Source organism: Drosophila mojavensis, unplaced genomic scaffold (assembly GCF_018153725.1).
Source record: "Drosophila mojavensis isolate 15081-1352.22 unplaced genomic scaffold, ASM1815372v1 contig_81, whole genome shotgun sequence".
Taxonomy (NCBI): Eukaryota; Metazoa; Arthropoda; class Insecta; order Diptera; family Drosophilidae; genus Drosophila; species Drosophila mojavensis.
The window spans coordinates 7138042-7164925 of record NW_025318907.1 but is presented as its reverse complement, the minus strand read 5'-3'; the positions used below and the strand labels follow the sequence as shown (position 1 = coordinate 7164925).

Genomic DNA, 26884 nt, shown 5'->3' with positions numbered 1-26884 from the left:
TGAACCTGCATAAAAAGCCATTGTACGTCCATATCATATCGTATTATATATCCGTGCACTGCGGCTTGTTTTTTCGTATTTGTTTTGGCGCCTAGCCTGTGGCCTGTGGCCAGCACAAATTGCTCTCGGCCTCTTGTTTTTCCAATCCATATAAATATATTAACAGATTTCCATTTGCTTTATTTCGTTCGCTCTGTTGTTTGCATTGTGAAACCAAAGCAAAATAAACCAAAAAAAAATTAATATATATGTATATATATATAAATTTATATACATGTATATATATAAATAAAGACTGTATGTGTGGGGGCATGGCTGGGCGAATTTTGTGCCAATTTCGAATGAAGAAGAAGTCAACGCATTTTAAATTGCGGGATTGGCAAAAATGGAAAATCATAATAAATAAATAAAAATTTATATTGGACAATGTAGCTGATGCTGTGCTCTTCATTTGCCTTTATTTATCATATATAGTAGACATTGTTGTTGTCGTTGTTGTTGTTATGCTGAGTTGTTGTCAACAAGCTTTTATGAGGGGGAGCCAACATTTTTCAATTTATTTTCAATGTTTCTCAAAAATAAGACGAAAGAAAAAAAATAAAAAAGAAGAAAAACCAAATACATAAATGAAAAGCAAAAGAAAGCAAACGTAAATTGAACATTTTAGCGCGCTTTTAAGCAATGTCGTTCTGAGCACCCGCACACGCACACACACCCATACACACGCACACACACACCTGTCAAACAACAACAACAACAACAACAACGGCAAAAACATTGCACTTAGAACTTCCGCACGATAAAATTAAATGACGGCTTGCTTGCCACACGGGGGTGGTTGCCTGGGTGGGCGTGGCATTCCGCCGGTGGCTGGGGAAAACTGTGCACAACAATATATATCAAAGTGGAGCGTTGCGGGTGCTGGGCCTTGCAGCTACATTAAAAAAGAAACAGAAGTTGAACGAGAGGTGGAAATCACTTATGCTGCCATTTGACGTTGGCTCCTGTTTGTTTGAAGTGGCGCTAAAATTATGTTAACGTAACAAGGTGAAAGCACAAAATGAAAAATCACTTAAACAATTTGATTTTTGATTTGTCTCGACCAAACACCCAGCGCACTCCCCCCACGCCGAGGCCTCGCCCCAAGCACAGACTCCTCCAGTCAGGGCAGCTGAATTCGGCCGTAAGACTGGCAAATGCTCTAGCTTCTGTGCATATTACTTCATATAATAATGAGCTACTTATAGGGAGTGAATTTAAAAATTAAGGTAATCATTAATCATTAATTATATATTGTATACATATATTGCAGGCTCTTATTTCATAACTTTATTTCATTTCATTCACAACTCTCAGCTCTTTTAATTAAAACTCAACTCAACTCTCCCAATCTTTCTCTTCTTCTGCCATGACTCATTATGGCACGCCAAATATCCACCTCCTCAGCCATTGATATGTGCTGGTCCCTCAAATCTTATACTGGCCTGCTACAATATGTATATGTATATTACAATACTTGCTATACTAAAAAATTCTGATAAAACTAAAGTTTTTATCCATATATCAAAGTTTTATTTTTGATATATAGTTGAGTACTATCAACTATAAACTGAAAGATGATATAGGGTTACCAGAAAGGTACGTCGAATATGGACAACCTTGTACTATCTTCAGCATATAGGCTTTTTGAAAAATTCGTATAAAATATGTAAAATGTGATAAATTGATTAATGTTTTATTAGAAAAAATTTTGAAAAATTATAATATTAAAATTGTTGACGAAAACGAGTGAATGATTGCCACAGTAGCCATTTTTGGTAAATTGAAATAAACAAAAGTTAAGTCGCTCATCTCATATAATTTTTCCAGGAACCATTTCTTTTTCGTAGCTGTACTTCAGATATGATAGCTCAGCGATTTTATTGGTCTATCAACTGCTGCATTCGCTCGCTCACAAAAGCCATGATGAAATTAGAATACCCAGAAATATGGGAGCTGTAAAAGTGCGATGCTCTTTAAAGATTTATAGAGTCTCGTTCGCTTTGGCTCAACAGCTCATAAAGGCGAATAAATATAAACCACTTGATTTTGGCCTGACTCAAATTATGGGCATAACAAATCTTGTGCCAGTTACAGTCAACAGCACGTAGCAACGGCGCCCAGGCACATCGCACTATGTGAGCAGCGGGCCGGGACCACAGTGGGCCAAGGCAGCTCCTGCAAGAGCAGGAAACGGCTAGACTGCGAGACTGCTAAACTGCTAAACTGATAGACTGATAGACTGCTAGACTGGTACAGAAACGCACAGAGCGCAGACTTTTATTGATAAGGGCATAATTTATTTGAACAATCGACAAAACGCTATTGTCAATAAGGCCAGATAAATATCTTGCATTGTATATATGTATTTATATATATCTATGGATAGAGAAAGAGAGAGAGAGAGAGACTTTTATATGCCTCTATACTGTGGCTTGCGTGACAATGCGCTGAATGCGTGGCCAAAAAGGAAAATAAACGGGGTCGGCAGTTAGGTATATAAATAGATGAGACCGTTATGCTAGAATGGTTTACGACCAGATACAGTAAACGCTAGCTAAAGTGACTTTTAATAAGCGAATCAGTTGATGTAATTGCTTTTATGCGAGCTAGTAATTACATATCGATTAGGCAGGCAATGGCAGGGTAAATGCAGAATGTTTCATTACAGTTGGATACATTATTAATGTTACATATAATTTATTAAATATTATTAAACTATTTCAATAATTTAAAATTTTGCTATAATTTAGAAAAATATAAAAATGTCATTTTGATTATCATTTTATCATTTTTATAAATCTATTGATTAATCTCTGGCAAACCTGGTTTCCTAAAATTCTCTACTGTTAGAGAAGGAGAGAAATATCTCATAAAGTTTTCTTTTGCAATTTCAATAAATAAAAGTTAGAAGCTGCGCTCGTAGCTGCAGTAACGCTTCAATTAATTTATTTTTATGGTACCTGTGTTGCCACTTAAGCAATATTTACTGTACTTTATTGAATTAAACAGTTTATTGGACGATAGACGCGGGTCGCGTAATAAAGTCAATATTTAATTGAAATATGGTGCGATTTATGTGTGCTATACATATAAATATATACATATATGTATGTATATGTCCATCCCACGGCGTAAACATACATATTTATATTTACGTGTGTGTATATAACGGTGCGCATATTTACACATAGGTCAGTTTAATGAACAAATTGGTTAATTACATTGAAGCAACGGCATATGAAAAATGTATTGAAAATGCACGGGTGTGCGCTAAATAAATTATTGATGAATATTGAAAAGCCGCCCGAGAGGGCTCAGAAGGATGACAGCTCGCATAACTTTAGCATATGATGTTGATAAACAGAATGATTTATGCGGGTCGCGAGCACTAGAGGTCTATACTACGAGCTGTGGGTGTGTGTATGAGTGTGTGTGTAGACATGTGTGTGTATGTTACACACACACACAAAATGGCATGTATAAAACGTGTATTTGATGTGGCAGACATTTAGGCCTTGTGGCATGTGCCACGTCTCACTATTTTGCAGTTTTTAAGGACTAGCAGCAGATGCTGGCCTCTTCCCTCTTCCACCTTCTCTCCGTCCACGCCCCTTCCAGACGGCAGCCTCTTGTTTGCCGCTGTCTCAGCTCAGTTGGCAGGCAAACATTATCGCCTACGTGCACAGTAAGCACAAGTGGCAGGACGCCGACGCCTTTTGACGCCTTCGAGCTTCGCTGCATGAGGCAACATGTGTGATGGTGTGTGTGTGTGCTGGCGTGTGGCAAATGTCAATTTGTTAAACATTTGCACGTTGCACTGATCATTTGATTTGCCGTTCATTTGATGCTACAAATTAGTTGTTGACTGCCTTTAAGAACTTTAAGTCGCATAAATTGTGTTTCATTTGATTATTTGAACCTTTTCTAATGCGGCAATGATTTTGTGAGCGGCCTGCCGACAAAGGGGCGGGGTAGGGCAGGGCAGGGCAGGGCACTTTAATTACATTTGAAAGCAACACTTGAAACTTTGTCCGCAGAACGCGCCGAAAACTTACCGCAAAAGCACAAAAATAAATGTCGAAGAAATTAGTGGGCGGGCGGGGCGGACATTTACTCGCTTGCTAAACAAAATCGAGCAAACGGCAAGTGGCAAGTGGCAGGGAGGGGGCGAGGCTGGTTGTCACAAAGTGTCGCCCGGCCATAATGACAGCATGTTATAAACTTTTGCAGCAGCTTCCACCAGATGAAAAGTTAAAAAAACCGGCTGCATTAAAGTGGGCGCCGGATGGTGCCACGCCGCGCCTCTTCCCGCCTCCTTGCCTCCTTGCCTCCTCCACTTGCCCGCAAAATGACGTTTGCATCTTAACATCTGAGCCATCAGCCATCAATAGATACATACCTGAAAAGAGAGAAGGAAACGAGGCAAACGTTAGGAACTGAGTACAAATTAATAAGGGCTTGGTTTTAAGTCCCCCAAATGTCAACCTGGGCGAAGCGTCTCATAAAAAAACAACAACTTGCGCAATTTACTTTGTTAATTGGCAGCGTTTAAACGACGCTGCCCCCTCCTTAGCCCACAGACAGCCCCACCTTATGTCCCCATTTGACTTGTGTTTTTATAGCATATTTATAGAGGCCAGACAGCGATGGACTGCAGGCAATTGGAAAAACAAAATACACAAAATGTAATTTGGAAAGTTTGTTGTGTTAACACACACACCAACACGCATGCAGACACAAACACACACCCATACACAATGGCCAGCTGGTCACTATTTTTTACATATAAATATACCCTGTTATTATCCAACAGGCAGCTGGGCATATTAGTGTAAAAGTAGCGGAGGCTCAGTAAAGTTTAAGTGATAAATATAGATTATCATAGCTCAAGATAATCGTAATTATATTCTATATATTTATCTTTCATAAATAATTTTATAAAAGTGTATAACTTAACCAATCTTCCTTAAAGCACAAGACAGCCCTTATATGATATGATACGATAGATATTTTCGGCATATAAATAATCTGATGGTAAATTCACATCCTATCTACCACCTAGCTTCTAGTAAGATATGGAAATATTTGTTAATATTTCATAATTCAGATTTAATTTATATATTTACAACTCTATAATTTACACAAAATTAATTAATTTTATAATTATAATTTTATAATAATATATTAAAATAATTTTATAATTATAAAACAAAAATTAAATAAAAATAAAGTCGACAATCGAAATCGGAAATCGCGATAAATCGAGAAAAAAAATCCATCGCCTTGAATGAAATTTGGTCTCAGTAATTATATATAGAAAATTATATCTAAATAAAATCATATGAAAATATTATAGTGATTTACTATATCTTTGGTTGCCAAAGTTCTTGAGCAAAGTTCAATGATGCTCATTTCACGAAGAATATGCAATTGTCTATATATGTAAGCTCCGTTTTTGGTATCATCTCCATATATGGGTAATATAGGTAATCGGATAGTCAAGCAACTGTTGACAGACTTGAACTCACTTTTGTTCATGTTGTTCCTGTCCCATCGTTCAAAGTGTGTGCGTGTTCTACAACTAGCGTCAACACTGCGGCAACACACACACACACACACAAATCGCAAAATAAAAATTAACAGCAAGAAAATCCGCAATAAAGAGAGAGAGAGAGAAGGCAGAACGCAGGGAAAAACAACAACAAAGCGAAGAAGTCGAAACCGAAGCAGAAACAGAAAAAACAATAAACTGCGACACAGCGACAGCAAACAAACATTAAAAATGCACAACACCCGAGTCAGACCGGATTCTATAACCCTGAGGTCACACAGCGTGCAGGACAGTGTACTATATATATTGCATGAGGAATGAGCCGCAATCGCAGGCGGCCCAGCTTGCGTGTCTAACAGTGCGAGTGCCTAAGGCAATATCGACCCAGACGAGCGTCAGTTAGCGCCAATCATGATAAGAGCAAATACCCAAACACATACACACAAACACACACACATGCGTACAGATATACTTGTATATATTGCAGATCTTGCAGTTCAAGCAGTCAACTTTAGTTTGGCGTAGAAATTTTTGCATGCCTGCAAGTTCATATGTGTGGGAAAGTTTTTGTCACTTGCTTCGGGAAATTGAAAATTTCCAAATTGAAAGTTTGTTTCAGCCAAAGTTTTACTGTGATATATACACCAATAAATTTTCATATATGCATATATATCAAAGTGTGGGATGTGAAGATGTATTTAAGAAAGTTTACAACGAAATAATAGGAAGAGTCAAAAGTTTTACATATTTTCTTAGCACAGATTATGTTGCATCCCTCTTGGCCAGAGTCAGAGTTCGTTAGCCACGCTTCGTTAAGCACTCGACCACAATTGAGTTCTTACAGCTGCATGCTTGGCTCAGCTTGCCCCAGAGAGCAGGGAAGAGAGAGAGAGAGAGAGAGTTAAGATGAGAGCTGAAGAGCTTTCTCTGCATTCACAGGAGCAACAGGTAAACGTTTCGGCTCATACTCGACACAAAAGATCAGTTTACTTTATGAAAGATCGTTTTAAGATGGTTTTAAGAATGAATGAATGTTGTGAATAGAAACTGGGAGCTTTTAATTTAGAGCCACCTAGATTTAATATTGCAATTGGACTAGTTTGAAATTTTTACAATATATTATGCAATATAACCGTTATTCATTTTAAAAGTATAAAACAACCAGGTTTTTTTTTGATGATATTTATTTTATAATATATAATGATAAGATAACTTAAATTGGAGAGCGAATTGGCTCTCTAACAATATAATGTATATGTATAATAAGGCCATGCAAAAAAGCTTCGAAATATACATTTTCTTTACAGAATCATTTTCGCAGAAATTAAATACAAAATAAAACAAGTAAGAACGTTGCAGTCGGGCGTTACCGACTGCGGAATACTCATTCACATCCCATCAACAATTTAGTAGTTAAGTTTCGCTCTAATACTGTAGAATATACAGGTTTTTCCGATTTGCCACGCCCCAACTGGGCGTAGACACCTCATTTTTGGTCAGTTTTTAGAAAGAGATAACGGTACCCTAACTGCAAAGTTTGAATGCTTACCCTCAAAAAATGTGAAAATTACAGGGTATTTTTCGATATGCCACGCACCTAAAGAGGCGTACAAATTATTTTTGGGGAATCGATAGAGGAGGCTACTAGTAACTCAACTATCCAAATTTGAAGCTTCTAGCTATTATACTTTAGGAGATATAAACTTTTGCGGTTTGTTACGCCCCCTGTGGGCGGACATATATCCGACAAAACTTTTTGGTCTTGGGTGATCAGTCCGAGTATATATACAAAATTTGAGATCTCTGCCATCAATAGTGTCCAAAATATAGGACAATTAAAAAAATCACTATATCTTCAGGTCCGATTTGCCACGCCCCCAATGGGCGTAGACTTATAATTTATCTTTAGACTTTATAGAATCATACCATTAGCTGACGTGCAAAATTTCAGCATTCTAGGTTTACAACTTTAGGATATACTGTTTTATCCGATTTGCCACGCCCCCAATGGGCGTAGATATATCCGCCATAGCTCGTGATCTTGGGTGGTCAACGCAGACCTACATACCAAATTTCAGCTTTCTAGCTCTTCAACAAACATGATTTCTGGTATATCGGAAAATGCATTTTCCGATTTGCCACGCCCCTAGTGGGCGGATCGGGAAAATTTTAGCACTTTATAAATCGGAGATATACACGAGTATGTGTTCCAAATTTCAAGTGTCTAGCTTCAATAGCGCCGAAATAGATTGCGTTCATACGGACGGACAGCAAGACGGACATTGCACAAAACCAATATACTGATTCACTTTCGTGAATGAGTATAACAAGTAAGAAGGCTCTAGTCGAGACTGCTCGACTAGAGATACCCTGAACCCTCTAAGCTGATATTCTAATCATTCTGCACTTCTTTTATGCACACATACATACACATGCATCCACACGCACGCATAAGCCAGCGCTCTGCTAACTGCGCAGTAAGCAGCGACTGCGCTTGGGCTGCGCTGCAGTGTTGGCAATATTATGAGAATTTATTTGTTGAATAATTTCTTTTGTAGACATAAGATCTTAATGAAACTTTCTGAGTGTAATTATATGATGAATATGTGTGTACATTCCAAAGCGCAAGTCTCTAGTACTTGAAATGCGTTTTTTACAAATTGGGGGAAAGGGGGCGTGGTATCCAAAATCTGTAAATTACAAAATCTTTGTATCAGCTCTCTAGCTCTTATAACTTCTGAGATCGACGCACTCATACGGACGGACGGACGGACGGATGGACGGACGGACGGACAGACGGACAGGGCTATATCAACTCAGCTTGTCGCGCTGATCAAGAATATATATACTTTGTGGGGTCTGCCACGCCTCCTTCTGCCCGTTACATACTTTTTCACAAAACCATTATACCCTGATTTCCCATTTTCAATGGGTTCAGGGTATAAAAAATGTTAATAATAATTAATGGTAAATTTACGTACTTTTCAGCCAAATAGTTTTAGCTTGCAGAAGCTTCATTAACTAACGCCATAGCTTCAAGGAAATTTCTTTGAAGCCAAAAATTAATTTTACTAATGTCAAGCAAAGAAACTGAAGGATAAATAAAGGTCAAAGTGATGCTGATTATTACTTTGTCCTAGCTTAAAGAGATCCCTTAAATGTATATATTTTGCTATAGATTTAATTGTATATTTGTGGAAAAATAAAGTCATTTCTTAGCTTTGCAAATTATCTGTGCATCTTTTCTGCACATTTTCATGCAGCTCTTTGTGTGCGTATTTGGGGTCGAAGTCTGAAATCTGAAATCTGCCCGGACAATTGGCTCAGCTCGAAAACGATGTCAAGTGAAGCAGACACAGAAGGATATACAGAGCAACGAATACATATATATGTGCATGTATATATAGAAAGAGATACAGTTACAAATGCTAGATAAGGGCCAACTGCATGGAATATTGTTATTTTAATTGCCAGCTCGGACCCTCGACTCGGACTGCTAGCTGCAACAATGGGCGAGACAGTTGTAGCCGGGGCGAAAATAAAATTAATTTAAAAGTTTTTAAACAAGTTTTCCATTAGAAGCCGTAATATACGCAGCAGCAGGAGCAGAGGCGATATCAGCTAAATCTGACAGTTAGAAAACATTAAAAGTTTTCATATTTCTGGCTATGTGCATTTGGCATAGGGGTACTCCCGCATTTTTTCGCCCATTTCATTATGTTTATTGAATTTTAAATGTCGCCAAAGCACCGTTTTTGTTGATGCTCAGTTAGTGGTGTGGGCGTGGCAGTTGGGCAGGTGAGCGCCCAAAACGCGTAATTGTTTAAAAGCTTCGCTTCAACATGTATAATAAATAAATAAATAAGCAGTTTTCTTCTTCTTGCCGTTGGTATTTTTTCCCCGCGTCGCGTAATCAAATTGCACCTGCCTGGAAATTAATGGCCGCGGACGTCGCGTTAGTTGCTGTTGCTGCTGCCGCTGCCTTAGGCCAAGAGCATAAAAATGGTTGCGCTATAAACAAAATTATTTCAACTATGAGTGGAGCCTGGCGTATTTTTATTTTTTGTTCCAGCTTGTGGCGCCTCGCGTAGCTGCAGCACTAAAAGCGCTAGCTGCATAAATCTCCCATAAAATTTCATTTGAGCCGAAAAAAGAAAAATATATAATTAAAACATAAATGAAATACAACTCGCAGGCGAAAACTTCTAAAAACTGTATAATTAAATCAAAGTCAAACATATGCGAAAGTGCGCTCTAAAAATGGTTTTAAGCTGCAAGTTTTAAGAGAGCTCGGCGCATACTTAATCTTAAATAAGTACAATATTTTTTGGCTTAATATTAAATGAAATGAAATGCTCTGAATTCAGGCTAAAACAGACTACGAAGCCTAAACATTCAATAGACTCTGCTAAGAGAGGAATTATTTTTAAGTCTCCCATATGAGATATGTAAGACTGGGATTTTAAGTAACTAAAAAGTTCAGTATCAAAATCTTACTGAAATAAGCTAATATAATATTAAATACAGATTTCTATTCTATATATATTTCTTTTTTTCTGCATGAAAAAATCTTTACAAATACTTGTATTAAACTCTTATTGAAATAAGCTAAACGATATCATAATAGCAAAGCTAAGAAGGAGAAGAAATACTCAGTCCACTCATTGCAGCCCTTCAATTTCGTCTTATTCAACGTGAATAATTCATTCGGCCAGAGCTGAGACTCTCAACGTGCTAAAGCCCAAGCTAAGGTATTTACAAGTACTTCCCGGACAATGCTCGGGAGTTCAGCTTCAATTTAACTTTATTGTTTATTTATATATTGCTTAATTTTTTATAAATTTTTTTAGCCTCGCCATCGTGCTGTTGTTGTTGTTGCTGCTGTTACTGCTGTTGGTGAAATAATTTTGGCAGCGTAAATTGTTAAGCCGCCTTGACGCGCCGTCACTTAACTTCATTATGCCAGAGGAATTGACAGGAGGGGGACGGCATTGGCAGAGAGTAGATGGCCATAGAGCTGAGGGATGATTCCCGTTAAGGCTAAGCTTTATGGCGTTCGTAATGCCAAGACATTGGCCAAAACCGATGCAAAAGCAGCCACCCACACCTAAATGAGCGCACGTTAACACAGAACGTGCTAAAATTTAATGTTTTAGGTTCACTTTTGAGGAGACTCGAGCAAGCGAGCGCAAAATGAATGATAAACGAGCACACGTCAAATACTCTAGCTAGGGCAGAGCGAGATAGAGAGCGAGAGTAGCCGGAGCTGTAGCCGGAACAGCTGCCAGAGCAGACGCTTTTGGTCTGGTTATATAAATGGTGCATGAAAAAGCCAAAACAACAAAACGACGTGAGTTGCACGTTTCCTGCAGGGGCAGCAGGAGGCATGAAAGCTGGGGCTGGAGCAACGCTGCTGGTATAATGATAGCCTCAATGCTACTATGTGTGTGTGCGGGTGTGGGTGTGGATGTGTTTGTGCTACGTCCTGGCCGGTTGATGTCTGTGCCTTTGTTTACATTGGGCAAACATTCAGTGAGGCTTTCCGAGGAGCGTGCGCCCGCATTGGGGGCAGGTGTTGCCTGCTTTTGTTAGCCCAGCCACACGCAACTGCTCCACATGGCTGGCCTCCCAAGCAACCAAGCAGTTCTTCTGCTTTTGTTGCTGCTGCTCGAAATTAGAATTATTGAAATTTACTTAGCGCAAGGGGGTGGGTGGGCTAAGCCTGCGAGTCAGCTGTTTTTATAGCTTCTATGCATGAATAATTAATCCAGAGCATTAGCCTGTGAGTAAACGAGAGCGCGCCTCCTGCGAGTGCTCATAACGCATTAGCTGCAAAACACTCAACTGAGAAACAGGCCCAAAATGTCATCATCCTTTCGGATGGCAGATTGCAGCTTGCAGCTTGCAGCCTGCTTCATGCCACATGGCACACGCCTCTAGCCGTGCGCCTCCAGGCCACAATTTTGTGTTTGTCTGGCTGAGTGCTTGCTGCAGATTGCTGATTCCTGGCTGCTGAGTGCTGACTGCTGACAGTTGCCTGCTGGGCTAACTTGGGGCTCGGGGCTTAGCTGGCCAAACTTTTTCGACTGTCTACGCGTCGTTCTTTTTTATTATTTTTAGTGTGTTTTTATTTTCTTCTCTCTCGCTTTTTTGGCCGATGTCTTTTCACGCGGCATATGTTTGCATAAATGCATGGCAGCGGCATCAAAATGAAAAGATAAATTTCGCAAACACGCACAAAACAGATGAATGGGCCAAGCCCGAGATAGAAACTGCCAGCCAGAGCCACAGCGAATGCATCTGATTCGACGAAACATGCACGAAAAACAAACAAACAATGAAACAAAAAAATATTTGACTACAACGAGAATATGATTTTTGTAGCATGTTGTGACTTTAGTCAGATTGATGACAGTTTTTGAGCGAGCATTTCGCTGTTGAAGTAACAGCAGAGCAAAACAGCAAAAATTGAGATGGCATGAAAAAGAAAGACATTTATTGAAAAATATGAAATAGTGGCTATGGTTGCAAAATATTGTTATAGCTGATAAAAGTGTAGTTCGCCATTTCTTTAGTTTACTTTGGTTTTTTGTTGTGAACCAAAGCCAACCTCTAGGGTTAAATTCCGAAAATACCTCTACAGAAATCCCAGAGTTAAAATGTGGAAATTTAAATATATTCTAACCCCTTGTTTTTAGAGGCAAGTAAATTGTTTGCTTATTATTTATATGCAAGGTTTACAGTTAGTCAATTAATAATTAATGCATTTATTTAATGAAACTCTTTGAATTCATTGAATGCGAAATTCAGCAAATACCCAACGAGAGCTGCTTTAAATTTAACCATTATTTTCAGAATATCAACTGATGTTAATTTATCAAAAAAAAAACTTGATAGCTAATTAAGAACATGCATTAAAAGGCCATTTATTATAGAAAAAAATGATGTATGCAAATCAATGAATTACGCCATTAATTATGTGTATAAAATTCGCTATATATCAGCATATTTTACAATTAAAAACACAAATAGCAAAAACAGTCCGACACCAACAATCAACAATTGCCGAAAAAAAACGGCCGGCACAAATGTCTTATACAATGTCTATCTATCCGTACGTCTGTTCTCAGTAAATTGGCTAGACAACAAATACAACAGAAAACAACAACAACAAGAACAGAAAAATTAATACAAAAAGTCTGCTATCATGGCTGACCATTCGCTGCATTCCCCCAACTCCAACTCCTGCTCCATCTATTGGATAATTTTTCATTTGCAGCCTCGACACCTTTTTCAATTTCAGCAACACAAATGTTTGAATTTGTGTCGCTTGACTGAATGTCCCGTGTGCCTGCCCCGACTGCTATTACAAGAGCTCTCCGCCTAGCCCAGGGACTACCCCAAATGCAATAAAATTTCAATATGCAGCTCCACACTGGCGCTTGGTGCTCGCAAAGGGGAGTGGGCCGTTGACTACAGGTAAATGGCGGCAGCGACGTCTTTTGCAACGTGTGACAGCCAAATGAAAAACACGGCCAATTTTTGAGTGCAGTGCCAAATCATCTACTCTTTTATACACTACGGCTGGCTGGTAGGATATTTAGATAAGGCAGATGATATTATATAAAGATATCAATAGTTGATCAGGCGATGCGCCACATGGAAGCAAAGAGGAGTGGTAAACCCGAAAAGTCATATAATATTTTATTTTAAAAATTAGAATGTAATCCAAAACATAATGCATTCTGTATCTCATCTATTCTGAGCAGATGTGTAAAAACAATAACTAATGTTATTTAATACTCATTTATGGATCACGTTCCGCAAATCTTTAACCCAAAATTCCTCTCAACAGTTCTCAATACATTGCTACTGTCCGCATTATTCAAATTTATTATAATTTCGCAAAAGTTGGCTTACACTTTATTGTTAGGGTAGCTCGACTTCGTCTTAGCTCAGGTTTAGCTTCGCTTTTTTTCTTTTTCTTTATGTGCGCTGTTGGGGTATGCCAATAAGTTTTTGGTCCGGGTTTTAGCAATCAATATGAGTAACAGGCACTTGTTTGGCTTGCCACACTAGTAAAACTTGCCCCAAAGTAGCAGCTTATGCCAAGGTGCAAAAGGTAGCAGTTGCCAGAGCTGGAAGCCAGAAAGCTGTAGCAGTCTGAGTGGTGGAGGGAGTGGTGTTGGAGTTGGAGTTGGAGTAGCGGCGGCAGCAGCAGCAGCAGCAGGAGCAGGAGCAGGAGCCATAGCTGAGTGGCTGCTGCTTACACATGCTCAAGTGCCCTCTGGGTGTGCCACTCTCTCTCTCTCTCTCTCTCTCTCTCTCTGTGTATTTTTAGACCTGTCTGCCTTTTTGGCACTCACACAGTGTAAAGCAAGCAATATTGCAGTTGCTTACTGTCTTCTCTTTCTTTTTTTGGCTCAAGTTTCCCGCTTCTTGTTTTTTATAACTTCTTGAGCAAAAGCGGCGCGTGCAAAAATATCAATTGAACACGTTTCAACACACTCACACAACTCACACAAGTCAACTTTTGTGCTGCAATATGAATGCTTGTTTTACACACACACACACACACACATACGCACACAAAGAAAGTGCACTCAAGTGTTGATGAGGACAACGACGGAAGTTGCTGTTGCTGCTGCTCCTGCTTTTTCTATACACATCCTTATACTTAGAAACACATACATATACATACACATTTATATATGTACTTATCTCCATTTATATGTGTGTTTGAAGTCAGTGCGACATGCTTGTCCGTGTCTTCACTGTAGCTGGACGCTTGCCCATTCTTACAGTTTGCCTAATTGCAGCGCTTTGTAACATAATTGCGACCGCATCCGTCAGATACACATTTCATAGCTGCCCCTGTTGCTGCCCCTGCTGCTGCCCCTGCTGCTGCTTGTGCCTCCTCCTGCTCTGTGCGCTTTTTCATCTTTTGTTTCGCTCAAGTGGCGCACTAAACGCCGACACGCCCCCTCACAACACACACACACACACACACACACACACACACGGAGAGAGATTGTAGATTGCGCACAACAAGCAAATGAAACAAGTTTCGAGTGCGTTTTCGGGCTTTCGTCCCGCCGCACACACAATGGGCCTATTGATTGCCTAAGCACAAGTGCCAGCGCCCGCAAGTAGGCAACATTTTCTTCATTACACTTCCGTCTGCTGCCTGGCAACAAATCATAATTAGGCTGGCACGCTGCATAATTAACGCTATCGCAGCTCGCATAATTAGGCGTGCGTGTGTCTCTGTCTCCATCTCTGTATGTGTCTGTGTGTGTGCGTTTATCAGTGTTTGGCATATAAAAAAGAGGAGAAATGTTTAGTATGCCAGTCAGCGTGTTTTTTCATCTTTTTTACAGGCATCGATAAAAAGTGCACAGCCGTAAAAATTCAAACACCCCTCAAGCAGACGTCACACACACACACACACACACACACATACACGTACACCCGCACACAAACGCTCCCACACAATCGTACTTGAAGTCTCTCTTATGCAAATGACTTCGGCGCCTTCTGCGTCATTTCCCGCCTGTGCCCCGCGGCCCCCCGCCTTGCTCCTGGCGCCAAATGAAGCTAATGGTGTCAAATTCAAATCGTGTCTCATATGTTTTACTTTTGCTCCGCTAATTTTATGAGCATTTCGGGGCTGAGCTCGAACATCATCATCAGCATCATTATCATCATCATCACGCAGCATCGTTTTTGGCACTTGCCATTCCGCTTGTCACGTGTAATTTGCAGCAACCTTTTCGCTGCCCGCCCACAGCTACCCTCAGCCCACTCTGTCCCCCTCTACCCCCTCTGCAATGGTGCCACACAATGTGCTAACGACCAATTTGGGTCTTCGTTCTTGGCAGTTAATTTTTTCGCATCATTTTTCGCTTTTTTTCGACTCCTGCGTTGCTTAGAAATGTGAATATTAAATTAGATTTAAGTATTTAAGAGTTTCGCCAGTATTTTTCGCCTGGTGTTAATTTTATTCATTTGAAATTTAATATATATAATCAAAGCGCGTTGATTTTAAGAGCATTAAAAAATTATATATAATAACGCGCCTGGGATTTTGTATTTGCATGCGAAATTAGGTCTCCAATAAATGTTTATTTGTATCTGGATTAATATTTCATATTGTTTTCCCATTAACAATTTAGACTAGTTCATTATTCGCTCAGATTCTGACCATAAATTAGTCCAAATATGCAAATTTATATCATATATTTTCCATATCTGAACTGCAGCAGCTGAAAACATTTCATGCTAGCAAATAAAATTTATTTCATTAAATAGGAACAAAATTCCGATGACATTCTCAATTTCAGCAACTCGAGCTGCTGAAGCTCAAGTCAAAAAGTCAATTCTGCTCAACTTGAATTTCAACTTTTTCATATACTGCAAAACTGGCACACTCAATCTCTTAGCTGGGGACACAAATACTTTGACGAGCAGACATATGTGCATGCAAGCAGGGAGCACAAAGAGACAACAGAAAGGCAGATGAAGAGAGATAAAGAGAGAGCGAGAGACAACGAGCTAAATACTCTAACATAAATATTGATAATGAATGATAGGAGAAACTTGAACTAAACTCAATTGCAATAGTGATCATGATTGTGGTATATAATAATGTAATATAATATATATAATATACTTAATATATTTTATAAATAATATAAATATACATAATACAATTTTACAAACAAGAAATACGATTTTTTATGGATTTTCAATTTTGAGAATTTTGAATATTAAATGAGATTTATTTATATATGACATATATATATCATATCATATATATCATATATTATAGCCAAGCTACTTTTTTTTTTTTATTTATGATTATTCAATAAAGTTAAGAGAAAAAGTCTAGCTCACAGATAAATAAAATCAATAGATTATAGATACGTATCTATTTTCTATCTGCCATATCTTGTGCATCATGCATAAGGAAGCAATCATGCCCGATGGTAGAGTATACAGAACTAGCAGCACTTCAATCACACGAGATTACATAGCCAGTGCATAGACGATATACATGCATGCATCATATTTCTATAGCAGAATAATGCAGCACGTTCTCAATCTCTCGCTCAATCCCTCGCTCAGCTGCCTTTGTCTCCCGGCTCGCCTGGCTGAGACAAGATGACAGAACTTGCGCTGCGACATCTTGGGCCGGGGGGTGAGCGAGGGCTGGGTGCAGCTGTTGGCCTGGCCGTTTGCCATTTCAAAATGGCTTCGATTATTGGCAGCAGTTGCATCAAATTTTCAAAAGCTCCCGCAGTATCAAATCAGCTCCACATTGTTAGTGACTATAAGAGATGTGTATGTGTGTGTGTGTGTGTGTGCAGATATGCCCAAGCATAAATTCATAATTGAGCTCAGCTCGAAAGCAGAAGCTATGCGTTTCAAGTAGACAGCGCAAAGGATGGGGGGTACAGCATCTGTCAACGTTGCGGTTGCCAAAGTGCGCGACAATTTTAAACAATGCTAGAAAGAGGCCTCCCGAAACCCAGCCCCTTCCACGCCCACACGCTCGCAAACACTTGAATACTAAGACAGGCAGGCACTTAACTGTATAGAGCAACGGCAGAAAAAAAGAAACGGTTACAATTGCTGACTAAAAGATGAAAATTCTACATTTTTAATGCGGCTCACCTGACGAGCCGCACGTCGAGCACTTCACAGGACACCCACACACACACGCGCACACACACACATACAGAGAACGCACAACAATGGCGTAAAAGGGTTCAGCCATCTCCGTGTGTGGGGCGTGGGGAGGCGGCGGGGCGCCAGCCTGGGCTGGGGCTTGTTAATTTCAAGTGGCATGTTAACTTTCTGACATTAAGTTGGCATTTCATGTCAACTATGCCAGCACACACACTCAAGCATAGTCTTGCCCCACCCCCATCCTCCGCCCCCTCCCCGTCGCTGTGTTTTTGTTACACGTGTAAGAGCGGGTGAGACGGAAAACGCTGTTTAGCAAAATGCCATCATTATGTTAATTATAAATGCGCCTTGGCTCAAAAGAGTTTTTTCCACACATACAGCGACAGACACGAAACATTTAGCACACACGCACACACACTCAAACTCGTTCCCTGTCTCTCTGTGCGCGAGTGTGCTTCGCTGCGGCTTTTACACTTCCGTTTCCGTTTGAGCTGCCGGATATGCTAAATGCAGTTGTTTTTATGCGTTGGCCTGATGACAGCAATTATCATGCAGTGATATAACTTTGCACAATACCCAGCAAATTGCTAATCAAAAGCGCAAACCCAGCCACGCCCCCAACAGACAGACCCGTGCACTCCTTTGAGCTTAGCTCTCGCCCTGGCAGACATTTAAATAGCTGCCATTTGCGCCAAATCATTTCACATTCTATACAAAATAGTCTCTATAACTCCTCTCTCTCTCTCATTCTGTCACTCTCTCTCTCTCTCCCTCTCTCTCTCTCTAGCCTCCCTCATTTGCGTACATTGAAGCTGTGTGTCACATGAGTTGACACTTTCAGTTGAACTCAATTAAGTTTATGCATAAACAACATTCGATGACAAATCTATGGCCTCGTCTATATCTATCTACCTCTTTCACTCCCCCTCTCTCTCGCTCTTGCACACTGCATGAAGTACTGAAATTTAGTCTTAATGAAAATTGTATTGGATTGTTGCTATGCGTCAAATGCTGCGCTCCACTTGCCTTTGGCGTCAAGCATCCAAAAACTGGCGCAACTATGCGATTCAGTTGGTCTTTATCTGATATCATTCGGATAGGAATTTTTAATTAAATCTAAGCTGATTAATGTAACTTTATTAATATGAACGATTTATAGAATCGTGTTCAGTTAGCAAGCTATAGCGCAAGAAGAACTTAATGAATGAATGAAATATTCATTGAATAGATATTAAAATAGAAATAGAATTCATATTAAAAATGTAAATTTATAATATAAATATGATGATATAATATAAAATATATAAGATATATATACATATAAACGTATTATATACATGTCAAGAACTGTATTAAATAAAACTTGAGGTCGTTTTTATAGCTCCAATATCAAAATGATAAATATATAAAAAAAAAATTATAATATACAAATTAAATAGAAAATATTAATTAATAACTAAGAAAGAATCAAGCAGATATATATTTTACAAAAATTTATAAAAGAACATCTAGACTTTCTTCTGGTACAGAATGATATGAGCCCAGATCCGACCCATTAAACTATTTAAAGTAGTCCTTTTATCAAAGCATCTACTCATATAATAATTATAATTTATATTTTCAGCTCAGCCCTCGCAGTTTTATTGAATTACATGAAATACGTTTCCTTAATTTTACTCGCCAACTGCAAGCATTTGCTTAAGTGTGAAAATATTTTCATTGCAATGCTGCACTCGAAATTGTCTTGCAATCTTCTTTTAAATAAACACACACTTTTCAAATTTACATAAGAACATTTGCACATTTTTCAGTACAAGACTAAAAACTAAAAAAATAGAAACAGAGATGAAAATAACTGGAAAAGCAATTGCTAGTTGTACTCGAAATAAGACAGTCCGACCACAAATTCACTTGATAAATGAGTCAATTATGTTGCGTGTCTCCGGCAAACAGAGCGTATAGCAATAGAACGAGATAGTTACATCTGTCCACTCAGAGAAAGAGAGAGAGTGGGAGAGAGGGAGAGAGAGTGAGCAAAAACAAATCAAAAATGTTTGCCACTTATTTCGTTTGGGTTTCTAAAACGCAAATTTACTAGCACAACAGCAAGAAGCATAAGTTTTGCCAGCCAAGTGCAAAACTTGAAGGCAGCATCTTCAATCTTCAATCTGTAGACCACAAGCTCATTCGGCTCCTACGGCGCCTTCGGCCCGCCCCCTCAACCATTTACCGTTCCCATTCCCATTCCCATTCCCATTTCCATTGCCATTTTCATTTTGTTTTGCAGCAGCTGCTTAACCACAGTGACTTTTTGGCTTGGCTCATAATCTGCGTCTGTCATCGCTTAAGAGTGAAGACAAGCCCCTCCCAACCCGTCCACTTTTTCAATTCCAGTGCCAGGCCACTGCGCCCCGACTCCGACTACGGCTCCGGCTATGGCTGCTACGTGCTATGGCTAGAGAAATCTCATTAAAAATGTCCTTGCGGCCTGCAGGAGCAGCGCGCATAAATCTGAAAATTAAAGCTAACAAATAAAATAAAAAAAGGCAAATACCAAGACATTCACGTAACACCGGTTAAGTTGGGAGCCCGGCTCGAAAAACTTTGCCTGCGGGGGCGTTGCCTATGAGGTGAAGTGGGGGCGTGGCAGCGGCGCCTTGCGCGCGTTCATATCGCATAAAAACCCATTTAAAAAGCAATTATTTTGCGTTGATTCAATATGGCGGCGTTTGATGGATGCCAAGGACCAAAGCAGGCGGCAGGACATGTCGAGCGGGCGAACGAACTCCCAACTGTTACAGCGAACAGCGGGCAGCGGACAGAGGACAGCGTACGGCGGACAGTAGCTGGTAAGTTTATTTGCAGCAGGTAATAGCAGCTTGCAGATGCGGTCAACGTCTGGCCACGCCCAGCTGCAGCGGCTATACTTTTATGGCCCGTGCTGTTTCAGCACAAATCTCTGTGTGTGTGCGTGTGAGTGTGTGTGTGTCCTGCCTATCAACACTTTGCGCCTTAATGCATGCAATGCATAAAACAGCGTCCTAGCCCCGGCGCCTTCAGCCGGCTGCAGTCAGCAGCTGCGTGTCCTTTAGCGCTATCTCTGCGCAGTTTTGCTGACAGGCAGGACGAGCCGGACGGACAGGACGGGCAGGACGGGCAGGGAGTCGGCGTGTAGCTGCGCCCGGCAACAGGCAACATGCTGGCCAAACGCCAACTCGGTCAACAGTTCGATGACGTATGCAGACGACTCGGCCATGTCCTGGTAACTGGTTCCTGCTGCCGCTCCGCTCCGCTCCCCACTGCTCGCTCCTGCCCCCCACTGCTGCTATGTGCTGTGCTGTCCGTTTTAGCCAGAGCGCCGCCTGCAGTTCCAGCCATTTGAAATAAATATTAAAAACGGAAATTTTGTCGTGCGGGGCATGCAAGAATTTTGAACGCACATTAAAATTCAAATTAAATGGCACCGCATTTTGGCTCGCACTCCGTTTTACGACTTTAAAACGGGGCGCTTGGGCCCGCCGACGGCTTGAACCGCTTTTAAACGGTAGTTAAATTCGGGACATGCGTCCGAGCCGAACCGAGCAATCAAAAACTGACTGAACGACGACAGACCCGCGGCTCCTCACTCATAAGTTGTGTGTGTAGCTACGCATGTAGTGGGCGGTCTTTAAGCGAAGGCGAACGTCTTCAGTAACAAGGATTTTCTGGTTCATATAATATTATCCCATATCTATTATGGACTCACATTAAGTTAAACGGAATATTATATTTGCATTTGCTTTGATTCGATATCTGTAACAAAACTGATTTTATAATGCCTACGAAAATTCGCATGAAATCTAGCCCCTATTTAATTAGGGTTGATCTTACATATAATATATTTCATATTTCCTGATTGTGTTTTAATATCTTTCAATTCGTTTGAATAATTTATTAACATTTATTTTTGTCAGGGAATAATACGACATGCAAATTTAATATCATGATGAATATGCATTTATTTTAATCAAAATTAAAAAAAAAAAAAAAATATATTAATATATTAAATAGAATATATTCAAAAAAAATCAAATATATATATACGTTTTTTTAAATGAAGAAGAAATGAATAACAAATTCATAAAAGATGTAGTTCTATTTTATATTTTCAATAAATAAATTATAAATATTGAAAGCATAAAATTAAAACAAAATATCTACATAAAAAATTAATACAAATAAAATAATATTTAATATAAATAAAATAAAAAAAATTCGAATACAATATAATACATAATCTTTATATAGAATATAAATCCTTTAAGCAATTTCACCTTCACCTTCCCTCGCGCATATCTCATTCCATTCATAATCCAAAAAGTACTTCTTCAACATTTCTTTCGCATTTCAACTTATCAATTAATTCCTTTTGCCAAAAGTTCTGTTTCCAATTTCCTGCCCAGCCCTCTTCCTCTTCTTTATTTTTATTTATTTATTTTTTTTTTCTTAGGGATCATCTCAACTGCTCCATGTAGTTATCATCTTTTGCATTGCCTTCGCCATCTTTCATTAGCGCATTTGACTTTACGCTTCAGTTAACTTGGTAGCTCGCATTGTAACCCATTTATAGGCGCACATATTTCAATTTTCTTGGCGTTCCATGGAGTCCGCTGCCAGCCCTTTGGGGCATTGTGTTGTTGCTCCCCAGCGACAATACAAAAACAACTCGCAAAGCATTTAGGCCGCATTTGATTTCATTACGTTTTTATCTTTTGGCTACTAATTTCATTTCGTGCATATTTCAAACATACTTTTGGCTACGGGACCGAAGGCTGGCATCAGCCTGGGCATCAGAGCAGCTCGGACCTCAGCTCAATGCTTCTCAGTTCCATTTCCCCTTCATCGGCATGTCCCCATCACCCCCCTTCCCTTGCTGTCCTTTTAGTTCTTGCTGGCCTGGCCCGTGCAAAGGCTTAATTAATTTCCAAAAATATTTATAACTTTTAGGCGCTCGACCATTTTGGGATGCAGAACACTTTGCCACAATATTGTTTTGCCGTTTGCTGTATATATGTATATGTGAATGTGTGTGTGTGTGTGTGTGTGAGTGTGTTTGTATGTTATTCTTGGTTTGGTTTTGCTGCTCTTGTCAATGGGTAAATCTAACAAATTTATGCATGACTGCAACAGGGTCAAGTTGCTGCAAAATCCTTTAATACGCCACAGCTGGGCCAAGTCCGCACCAAATCTGAACCGGATCTGGCCAAACCGATACAAAAAATACAGTTCACCAAACTTGTAGGCTAGTCGAAGCAGTGTACAGTTCGTCCTATACGAATACGAAATACTCTTTTTAGAAATATGACAAATAATAATTTTAATTGGCTATATAAAGAAATATCTTTCTCTGATAAGAGAGCTTTTACTCGTCTATTAATTTTGAATAATTATATACATATGTAGCCTGTTAAGAAGCTGACTGAAAGGCATAATGCAATATCTAAGGACTTATTATTCATTTAAATATTTTCAATTTTTAATTACTCTCTCCTTTACAGCTATACGCATTCATATATCATAGATGTAGATCGATTTTATTTGTGGTCTGTTGACTTGTCACAGATTTCGCCCAAGAATCAAAATGCTGACAAAGTACTTTAATTTTAGCTTAAATTAACTTTGAGAACACAAGCTGATTGTAAGCAACAGTCCAGGGCTTAGGTTTATACAAAGTGCTGATCAACCCTTTCGACAGTGTAAAGAAAAACAAAAACTAGAAAAGCAAAGCCAAGGCGATGGCGATGGCAGCTTTGAGCTGTTAGGCGGTGCGCAGCCAATGCGACGACTCCACAGATAAGCAGATTTATGAGCTAAACAACAAACTGAAATAGCTGGAGACACAATTCGGGCAGTGGCCGAAAAGCTGGAGCGGGCAGCAAGGATACTGCCGAAGGCGGCAGGAGAAACTGTAGCTGATGCTGAGGCTGAAGCTGAAGCTGGAGCTGGAGCTGGAGCTGCAGATGTGGCTGTAGCTGTGGCAGCAGTTCGGAAGCGTAAAAGCAAGATAAAACATAAACTCGACACACGCACAACCAAACACACATATACACTCACACTCGCACTCACACTCACATTGAGTTTTGAAATCGAAATAACGCCACACTAGGAGCTGGGTGTGAGGCTTGATGGGGCTGGGAAAGATTTATGAGCATTTTCCCTGGCCACGCACGGATGTGTGCAATGATGGCGTACAGAATGTCAACGGCACAGGAAGCGCACAGGCTGAAGGATCTGCCGGAACAGGGCTGCGACTGCCTGGGCTGCCTGGGCGGCTGGGACAGTCTGCATTGCCGTGGTGTTTCAACTATTGACACGCAGTGTCCCCATCATCGACATTTCACGTAACTTCAGACGTGCGTATAATTTTACTGCGGTCAGCAGGAGCAGCAGCAGCAGCAGCAGCAGAAAAAATGAAGCTAAGGACAAGAAAACAATACGCTATAACCGGAAAGGGGCGGAGGGAGCGCGAGTGGGGGAAAGGGGCAAGGGTGGCCAGGTGGAAGCACAGGTAGGTGTCAATTTCGTTTTCATTAAGCTGCTGCCGGTTGAGTGGACAGCAGTGTGTTGTTGGAGCTGCTCCTCCTGCTGCCTGCTGCCTGCTGAATCCCGGCGCATTGCTCCCTGAACGCCAATCGGGTTCTTAATTTGCGTCACGCTCTCAAATTTCAAAAAAAAATAAATAAATAAAAATAAAAAAAGCAAGGAAGAAAGAGACGAACTAAAAGTAAAGGAACTGCAAAAGCGCTGCTCATTTGTAAAACAAGAAGCGGCGTCGGCAGCAGAAGCCCTACTTAAGTTCCAGTTCTTCATTTTTGCATTAATTAATACATACTTATTAAAAAAAAAAAAAAAAAATTAAAAAAAAAAAAAAAAAACAAACAGCAGCACAAAAAGGCAACAGAAAAGGCAAACGCTTTGGGCCAGAGCGGCGGGCAGAGAGTAAAAGTGACCAGCAGTTGCCTAGGTAGGTAAAATTTTAATCACCTTGCGCTTCATTTGTATGCCCTAACAAAGGTGGGACAAGCACGCTTGGCCAAGTCGGCCGGCCCTGCCTATGGCCCGGCAGAAGGTATATAATTACCCCAATTAAAATGCTAATTGCTTACCAATATATATGAGTATTTCAGATGAATTTGAAATAATTAGAAACACGATATCGTCTGATAAACATTGAGATTAACATTAACAAGTAATACATTATTGCAAATAATATTTATGAGTGACCTTTATTTTCGTCATGAATATCATGAATGAATACGAAAGGCGAATAGTTTCATTATGAAAAGCTTTCGGCAGATATCAAATGTATATGATATAAATAGTTTTAGTATTGGTTCGAATTTAGTATATAGAAAATGCGAAATTTTAAAATGGAATCAGAATTGGGTATATTTGTTATTAAGATTCATCCCTTTTACAAAATAACTATCGAGACCTACTGGACTTCAAATCTGCCTTATATACCCTTAAAATAGTTGCTTATTCTTCCCTTAACCTATGTATAATATATTAGTCCATTATAGTATTTAAAATATATTTCATTACATTCTTAAGAGATTAATTGGCTAAATCGTAGCAGTAAATATTTCAGAAAATCCCCATATTCTGTTTTTGGGTCTGATACATACTTAATCTCAAGGCTGGAAATCAGATCCAAGCTTAAACTGATGAATAATTGAACGATCGAATATGGAATTTAAAAATAAATTCACATTTATTCATTAATTAGAATCGAAATCAGGCAGCCGATCTCAAAGCAAGTAAAAGTCATTCGAAAGTTATTGAAAATCTTTTGTCGATCTTAACCGCTGCAATAGAGTATTAAATATTCCGTTAGCTAAATTTGAAACCTACTTCTTCTTGTTTGGGTAATTCTTTTTTATTTTTAAATATTCTTTTTTTTTTTTTTTTTTTTTTTTTTTGTGTTTTGTGTTGCGACTTGGTAATTGGAGACTGTTAACATTTTGGTTTTGGCTGGCTGCGTAGTCGCTGGCTCCTAACTGCTGCAGCCTTTTGTGGTTGCGCCTGGACTTTGGACTTAATTAAAAGTAATTCCATTTAAATATTATTAAAAAAGATTTTTGCTAGCCAAAAACAGCGGCAGAGGCAGAGGCTGCGGCAATGGCAACGGCAGCTTCAGGCCACATTTTCACTTCGCTACACTTTGCGCACTTTTGTTTTGGCTGTGTTTTTTTTTCGCTCTTAATTGAATTCGCCATTGAAAGCAAAAGTGTTTGAGCCAAATATTTGAGCTAGGTAGACGAAAGGCTCTCTTTGAATTGACTGCAAATTAGCTAGGCCTTGGCCCAACGCTCGCTATCGAGGCACCTGTCTCATTCCTGCCAATATTCTATTTATGGGACAGCCAGCGTCCAAAATGAAGTGTAAATAGTTTCCAAGAAACTAAATCAGGACGAGGGTTACTCAAACTGTTTGTATGTGTATGAGGTTAACTGTTTTGGAACTATTAAACAGATTTATTTTGCAATATATGACGAATACTTTTTTTTATATGTATGAGATTTTAATTTGCTAATAAAATTTCATACTAAATTAAGTCTGTGGATTTATTTAACTATATTAATTTTAAATGTATTTTTAAATAATATTATATAAAATATATTTTATATTTTAAGTACATTTAAATTTAAAAGGTTATATTTACGTATTTTTTCAACGTTTTTTTTTTTAATTAATTCAGATATTTAAGTTAAGTTAAGTTAGTCCAACTAAATTTAATTTAATCTATTAACGTTTTCAAACAATTGACGCCATTCAATTGGAGGTTATTGATTAAATAATTTTCTAAATTCCTGGGACACTTTCAATTGATATTGCAAATATTTTATGTATTTAATTGTGCTTAAAAGAATAACTGGATTATGTTTAAGTATTCATATAAATATATCAACAGTTATGGTAAATTCAATTACGCAGATGTATCACAGTTAATATATACGATAATTTCATATATGTATTTGTGTATCAACAGTTATGGTAAATTGACTTAAATACACACACATATATATATATATATGACTGTCAATATATATAGATAAACAAATTACAGCATTTGATTAAAATTACAAACACATTCATTAAACAAACGGTAAAAACGTGTAGAAAAATGACAGTTAAATGTAATTGCATATAATTATATTGGAAAACAAGCTGAAGCGACCGCAGATCAACTGCTGGAAAGCGAACAAATCGCAATCAGGGCAATAAAAACGAATGCAGATGGAATATGCGTATGGTTGTATGTATGTATGTATGTGTGTGTGTGTATGTGTGTGGCCTACCCCAACCCCAGGGCACATAATAAAGTGCAATATGTTAAACAATTGATGGCTGATTGCCAGGCCTCATAAAAAGAGGCAGCCGAACAAACAAACAAATTTGGTGTGTGAGTGTTTGATTGTGTGTGCGTATGTGTGTGCTTCAGTGTTTGAGTGTGAGCGTGCTCGTCTCTAATTTGCAAATTGACAGCAACAACGATTTGTCGTATAATTTGTGCCATATGGTTGACTACAGTTATGTAATTTAGTGTCTCAAACGGAG

General features: G+C 39.1%; 1 protein-coding gene across 2 annotated transcripts in view; it reads right to left on the bottom strand.

Annotated features, from left to right (window-relative positions):
- LOC6580945 (matrix metalloproteinase-2) overlaps positions 1–26884 on the bottom strand; it is a 106691-nt gene that overhangs the window by 37958 nt on the left and 41849 nt on the right. The window lies entirely within an intron of this gene.